This window comes from Takifugu rubripes, chromosome 21, assembly GCF_901000725.2.
Source record: "Takifugu rubripes chromosome 21, fTakRub1.2, whole genome shotgun sequence".
Lineage (NCBI taxonomy): Eukaryota > Metazoa > Chordata > Actinopteri > Tetraodontiformes > Tetraodontidae > Takifugu > Takifugu rubripes.
This window is the reverse complement of record NC_042305.1, coordinates 15318273-15325280: the sequence shown is the minus strand read 5'-3', so window position 1 is coordinate 15325280 and position 7008 is coordinate 15318273. Positions and strand designations below refer to the sequence as shown.

General features: G+C 44.1%; 1 long non-coding RNA gene across 1 annotated transcript; it reads right to left on the bottom strand.

Annotated features, from left to right (window-relative positions):
* Window positions 1–4046: 4046 nt before the first annotated feature.
* Window positions 4047–5828, bottom strand: LOC115247601 (uncharacterized). The gene is made up of 3 exons (XR_003886645.1): window positions 5657–5828; window positions 4803–5553; window positions 4047–4731 (listed from the first exon to the last, which is right to left on the bottom strand). It is a non-coding gene; the product is annotated as an uncharacterized lncRNA (long non-coding RNA).
* Between the last annotated feature and the right edge of the window lie 1180 nt (window positions 5829–7008).

Genomic DNA, 7008 nt, shown 5'->3' with positions numbered 1-7008 from the left:
GGGGCAACTTTAAACCTCGGCTGTCTGCATTTGTGACTGCCTGATCAAATGTTTGCAGTTGGATTCAAGAGAATCGGCTGATTCTTCATATTTATACAAAATATATTGCACTTCAGTTCATTCCTGCTGTTTAAAGCTGTGCCGGTCTTGGCGTGTGGGAAAATTTCCGATAAATTTAAGTACATTTATGCAGGCCCTGATAGCAGGCACACTGCCAAGCAACTATAGCCTGCAGAAACCTTCCCTTCAGCTTGCGTCAAGTTCCAGCAGCCAATTAGTGCCTGCCACAGGATCTCAGCTCCCAGGCAAGGTACACTCACAGCTCTCTGGCCTCCTCTACTGCTCACTCAGGTCAGTGCCAGCCTGTCTCTCCATTCACTGGAGCCAGCCTCCTGTTACCTCCATTATTTAGTGAACTGCACATGGCTGCACTATTTTCATGCAGATTTTGGTGCATAGTACCTTGTCTGGCTCTAGAGAATGAACCGACTGGTGCTCTCCTTCTTGGTCTGAACTCCTGAGAACCCTGAATGCTAACAAAGTCTAATAGCCCATCGGGAGTAGAGGGGTTGTTCAGTTCTTATCCCTCTCCCACCTGCCTTCAGGGCCCCTATCTCAGCTCTACGAACCTCCCCATCATGTATTTTTTAGAATCTATCTGAGAAAAGGAAATGACATAAACAAAAACAGAGACGTATTTATGACATTAACACATCGTGCAAACATCAACAATGAATTTTTCTCCCCCCCTATCTTACAACAGAAGATGTTGTCATTCATTAATCAATGTTAGCAAGCTTATTTCGTAACAAACAAAGAGCGTGTGTTACATGTTGTGTGTAATTCCCAATATGGGAGTGACTATAAAGCAGAAGCATCCCATAAGGAGAAAAGAATCAGTGCTGTCTCATCTCATTCATCCTGTCATGCCACTGCTGTTCCACTGGAGGGTAGGCAAACACCAGTCAGGCTACCACGTCATCTGACTGTCATTTAATTGCGTTGCGTAGCTGAGCTGTTGGCAATCGCCCTCAAAGCTCTCCTGGTGGTCTGTTTTTCCTCTGAGGCTTATTACCTCTGTCAAAAGTGCTGTATCATCTGTCCCTGCTGTCACAAGCCCCAACACATGGCTGCTCATTGGGACACACACTCCTAACTGGCAGCTCCCACAAATATTACACCGGCAGCTGAAGTGCTGTTGCTAGGCGACCGCAATGGCATCTTCATCAGATGGGGGAATGATGTCTTTGTATATCGGATGATGCAAGGAAACGGTTCTAATGAACGTCTAGTTTTTACATTTTGGGGGGGTCAACACAGGAACTTTACACGGTCGTAGCCTGGATTCTCTGGAAAAAAGGTGCAAATTTAAATTATTTAAGAGAATCAGTAATGTTTTCTATCCCATTGTTCTGCCATAGGGAAACTCATATGGTGTCTCCCAGCTGGAGCCGTGTGGTACCGACCATGCATCTGGTAGCACACAGCACTTCCTGTGTGTGTGAGAGACAAGCTGAAACAAAGGAGGAGGACTGAGTGTCACCATGTTCCACACATCATTACACCTCATTTGTTTTTAATGCATGACAATGGTTTTTTAGTATATTATTTTGCATAGAAATGGAGCCTGACCCCGGGGACTGAGAGTACAATAGTGCAAAACTCAAGAAACCTGATGTGGAAGTTTTAGTAACCTGAAAATAGATTTAATTCCAAATCTCACACTTGAAACTGTGGCTGCATGTGGCAGGCTTTGTGTTGCAGGTAACAGATTCATTGTACTTGTGAGTCGCTTCTGCTTTAAATGGAACCTCCAAATCAAACCAATTGTTTTGTTTCTCTGTACTTTAGTTCATTACACAAAAACGCATCTCCGATGTGCATTCACGAGAGGCAATTTAACATCTGAAAGCATCTCAGGTGACATTTCAGGTGAATTAGATATTGTCCTGAGCGACTGATGTAGAGTAGAGGGTGATTATGTTTCTGCTGAAGCTTTTGTGACGAGGTCAGAACACTCAGAATCCCGAAAAATGAGACTCAGGTGAAAGCAAAAGGAAGAATTTAATCAAAAAAAAAAAAAGAGATATGCAAAAGGCTGAAAAAAATAAAACCCCAAAACAACCAACAGCAGCCAGCACTAAAGCACAACACACAACAATTTTGACCTTGGTTCATAAGACACCTGAGAAACTATCCAGCGTGATAATGTGGCTCGCAGGACAACACAAATAAACATGTCTGAGTATTAATAACAAGTAACTAGAGACTTGAAAATAGATCTGATATCACCGTGGGTGAGTGGATAATGACTGCGTACAGCCCCAGTCAGTAGGGACTAAACATGCAGAGAGAGGCTGGTTTAATCTGCTGTTTAGATCAATAGGAATTCTGCTCAGAGTCAGATCCCTACACGTCAGGAGTGAAATCTACAATCATTTGAGATATGTGAGACATAAAAGAGCTCAAACCAGGGCAGACACGCTCAAATTGATTTCAGCTCCCAGGTAATTTTGCCTGATGGAGGGTGAAGTGGAGCCATTGGTAGATCCTAGCTGCAGTGCCATAGACGGGAGATTATTGCTTCTGACATGAAGGGGTGCCTCTCCGCGTCTGTGCCCTCATTCATCACACACAGCAGTGGGCTTTTGAGCAAAAATATCCTCCTGACTCTGTGTGTCTGAGCGGAACAGAAACATCTTTTTAGAAACAAAGATCTGTTGAGTTTTTAATTCTTTTAAACTTTAATCACTTATAGATTTGAGGAACTTATATATTTCTGTTCCAGAGTTCTCTTAAATTCTGCACAGCATTTCAGATAAATTGTAGAAGCGGCAACTTCATATTAGTTTTAATGTTTGCAATCAGCAACTCCCTGTGTGGCAACCTTTGGCTTCGTGGTGAGTGGGGAGAAAAGAAATCTAGTAAACTCATCAAACCCCACAACAGCATATGATTTCCAACTGACACAATAAAAGCCACGAAGTGGAGTACAAAGTTTCGACATTGGATGAGTGGTGCTAAGTAGCCCAAGAGTCGCTAATAAGATCACCACGCTGGTTTAGATCGGGGTTTCTGTCTCCCTCTGTTGGTAGGAAATGTAATTACAGAAACTCGTGAATTTTTGCAGTTGCAGATTTATTTGGAGATTATAACTAAAATAGTTGCGTTAGTTGTGAGTTTACTGCACTGTAAAATAAGTAATTATTTTTGACACCCTTTTAGATTTACCAATGCACCCCTCTCCCAGAAAACATGCCTAAGACTGAATTTCAGCTTTTAAACAAGCAAACCCCTCTGTGAGCAGGGTACATGAAAAGTCAGCCCAAACCATTGGCATCATACATGCTTCAGTACAGTCCGATGACTTAATGGACAGTGCTCCTAATAAATTCAGGAGCAGAGCCCTTTTTCTGAGCCCCTATTACCCCTCTGTGAAATGCCTAATGAAGGTTGCACTCTGATGGCCTGAGATTTACGCAATGTGGGCTGGAAGCAGCTCTCCTGAGATGTGTCTGGAGAGTCACAAAATTACAAACACTTTTGGAGAAAAAAGGGGGGGGGGGGGGGGGGGGGGGGGGGATACAGTAATGAACACCCAATTAGCATTAGCACTGCCTACACGCCACTGTAATGGTTCTTTTATTGATGGCGTTTCGCTGATGGATTGGTGTTTCTGTGATTAGAATAGTGGCTCCTTGCTTTTGGTAATTGAAATGACTGACACGCACAGATCTGGGAGACTATGCACGTCTCATGTTTAGGGTTCTGATGGGGAGATGAGATCAGTTCTGTTTCCAGCTGTAGACAGTTGCAGACCAGTGCACATTATGTAACTTTTGTTTGGACTTATCTGTTGGCCAAACCCACAGATGAGCGATTTGTAACTATTTTGCTTTTATGCTTTTATTCCATTAGGACTAATTGAAACATAAAGCAGTATTTAAATAAATTGGGTGATGGGCTTTGCTGCTCTGGGTAGGGCTGAGTAGATGTTGGTGCAAGAGAGAGGCTGTCAAAGATTTTTTGAGCTTTATTTTGTATATTTTGTCTTTTTTTAGCAGATACACAACAGATATCGAAACAACTTCACACTTTATTTATGTAGCAACTTTCATATGTGGAATAGAAAGGACTTCACAAGGGGAAAAAAAACAGATTAATCAAACAATTACTGACCCCAACATAACACACACACACACACACACACACACACACACACACACACAAAAGCTCTTATGGCTGGACACCGAGGAGCCATTTAAGGAAAACATTGTCAGGGGTCCGTCCACCCTGGGAAATCCCATGGACCACCGCCAAGGGGGTCTCGCCTTAGGCACAGAGGGCACGAAGAAACCCCCCTGGGGCAACATCCCAGAGCGCCCCTATAAGGGAAACTCTGGAGCAGGAGGAGCAACAGTTATGTTAGATAAATATAAGGAGTAAAAATCTAAATTTGAACTCCATAAATAGCTAATCAAAAAATGAAAAGGGTAGCAGGCAATTAACAGCTAGATGAAATCGCTCCGTCTTGAGTCCATTTTTAAAAGCACCAACAAACGCATCCCTCTGCACGTGACACGAGCCTTCGCATGGGGGCACGATTGCCCTTTAAGAGATAATGGCAAAGTAAAACACTCAACACAATTCAACATTATAGCTTCCAGATAACGATGATGTAAATGCAGTTCAAGAGTTCGTGGTCTTCTTCCTGGGGGGCCATTGGTTGTGCTGTGGGGAGAAAAACACAGTCACTGCAAATGGCCAAACCTGTGAGAAAAGGAAATTTGGGGAAATGTTACCTGAACAGTTCAGAGATTTGAGTGCATAAAGGAGATTTTAGTCCGTGATTGCTGCCTGAAACCAAAAGTCTGGGCAACGCCTGAGATCATTTCCCACGTCCTTGGTTCATTTTATATCCTGCCTAATTAGAGTTCTCCAGAGTGCTCCAGTAAAACTCACATTGCACCATTAGCATTGGCTCACGGTAACTAGCCTGCAAGCCTATCCTTGCTACAATTGTCAAACTCTGCAGCACAGGAGCGTGCATGGACAGAAAAGATAATTAGCTTTCTCTCTCCCTCTTTCTCTCTTTCTTAAAAGAAGAGAAAAAGTGAAACTTTCACAACTTTGACAGAGATCAACAATCCCAATCATGAAAGGAACTAATATTCTAGTCATCCATCAATGTGCACCTCCTTTTCTCCAATAACTCATCCCTCCCTTCTGTCCTCAAACATCTTTAATCATCAAACACCTTACTGGGCAACACAAATGAACACCTACCCAGCATCTCATCATCACCCACACAGCTCTCTCTCTCTCACACACACACACACACACACACACAGACACAGGTTGGTGGGAATCCCTTACTCATCTTGTTATGACATGTGATTGGCAGGGTGTGTGTTAGCGTGTCAGCAGGTGGGCGATGGCCTTCTCCGGTGTGTGACAAGGCCAGAGACACATGGGAGTCTTGGGAGGGTTCAGCCGCATGGGGTCTTCCCTCACTCTGACGAGCTCCACAACTACAAGCGTTTTATTCTGTCGCTGATTTAAAAAAAAGAAAGAAATGCTAATGACATGTTCGTCAGAAGTGCGCCGACAGCAGAGGCTGCGCAGGCTTTGCATCTGAATTTGCATTTTCTCTGACCTGTGAGATGAATCACTGCACCTGCTGAGGGATGTCTGCTGGACAGGGACCCCCCCGGGGGGTGTGTTGAAGATCAATGTCGCTGCCAGAGCATCTGCATAGGGAGAGAGGACGCTTATAGAGCAAGACGATGACGTCTACACCTTCGCCGACATCAGATTTCACTAGTTTCTTTTGGTGAAACAGTCGTGTGTGAAGTGGGTTTCAGGATCCAGGGGAGGTGGAACTGTGTAGGAGGTGGCTGGTGCTGCTTGGCCTCCAGTCCAGCTCTGCTATTGGTGTGTTCTGACAGAACGGGGACTCGGCTGAGGAGCAGGTTGGAGCCGTGAAGCAGCAGCAGGGGCCAAAGACATGGCCAGGGGGGGCTGTGAACAATGATTGGATACTAAAGCGGATTTATGCAGCCATTATCCTGATCGCAGTAAAGTTGTTTTTGATGCATTTTTTGTCACCTTAATGTGTCATTGTTCATTTAATTTCGGCAATAAACTGCTGGTTGGCTCTTGGAAAGGGGGGGGGGGGGGGGGGGGGGGAGCAATAGCAGCGCCATGCAGTTTTGTCTGAGAAACAATTATTTTTAAATGGATTGTATTTTTTTTTATGAAGCTTTCCCACTCATCCTCGGAGCGCCTGCATTTGCTCGCACAGGGTTGTTTGGTTTGTTGAGGCTGGAACGCGGGATGTTCACACACATTCATACACCAAAGACGTAGCCTGGGGAGATATTTCAGGCTTCAGTGTGTCGCTCAAGAACACTTCCACGACCCAAACTGACGTTTTCACTTCCTCCCACTGGGTGTCACAGCAAGACAATAAGAAAGAAGGCCAGAAGGTGCTGATGCTGATGGTCTGAAATATCAGCAGATAATGTGCTGCTCTGGGAGACATTCGCAGGATTCCTCCCAATGACTTTAAGGCCCGGATGAAGACAATACTGCAACGAGGGGGCAAGTGCAACATTTGGCTTTGGTGCTGAATACTGATGCTGGGAGCAAGGTTGGCAGCGGAGCTGTTTTGCATTTAATGTGGGGAAAGAATTTCAATGAACACTGAGGACTTTTATGTTATAGCTTGAGAGCCAAAGCAGTAATGGAGATCTAGTGATCTAGTATTGACAGGGTGCATCATTATTACATACTGCAATGATGGCGTGCCTTGTTTTGCATTTAATTAATATGAAAATATATAGGTAATTTATCAGTAAGATGCATTAAGTTAAGGAAGTACATTAAAATGCCCGCAAACATTTTTCTTGGCGCTGTGAAAGTAGAGATATATTCCGAAGAGAGGGAAGAAATATGATTCACACCGGCATGGTTATTTCTATTAGTCAGCCCAACTAGAAGAAACAC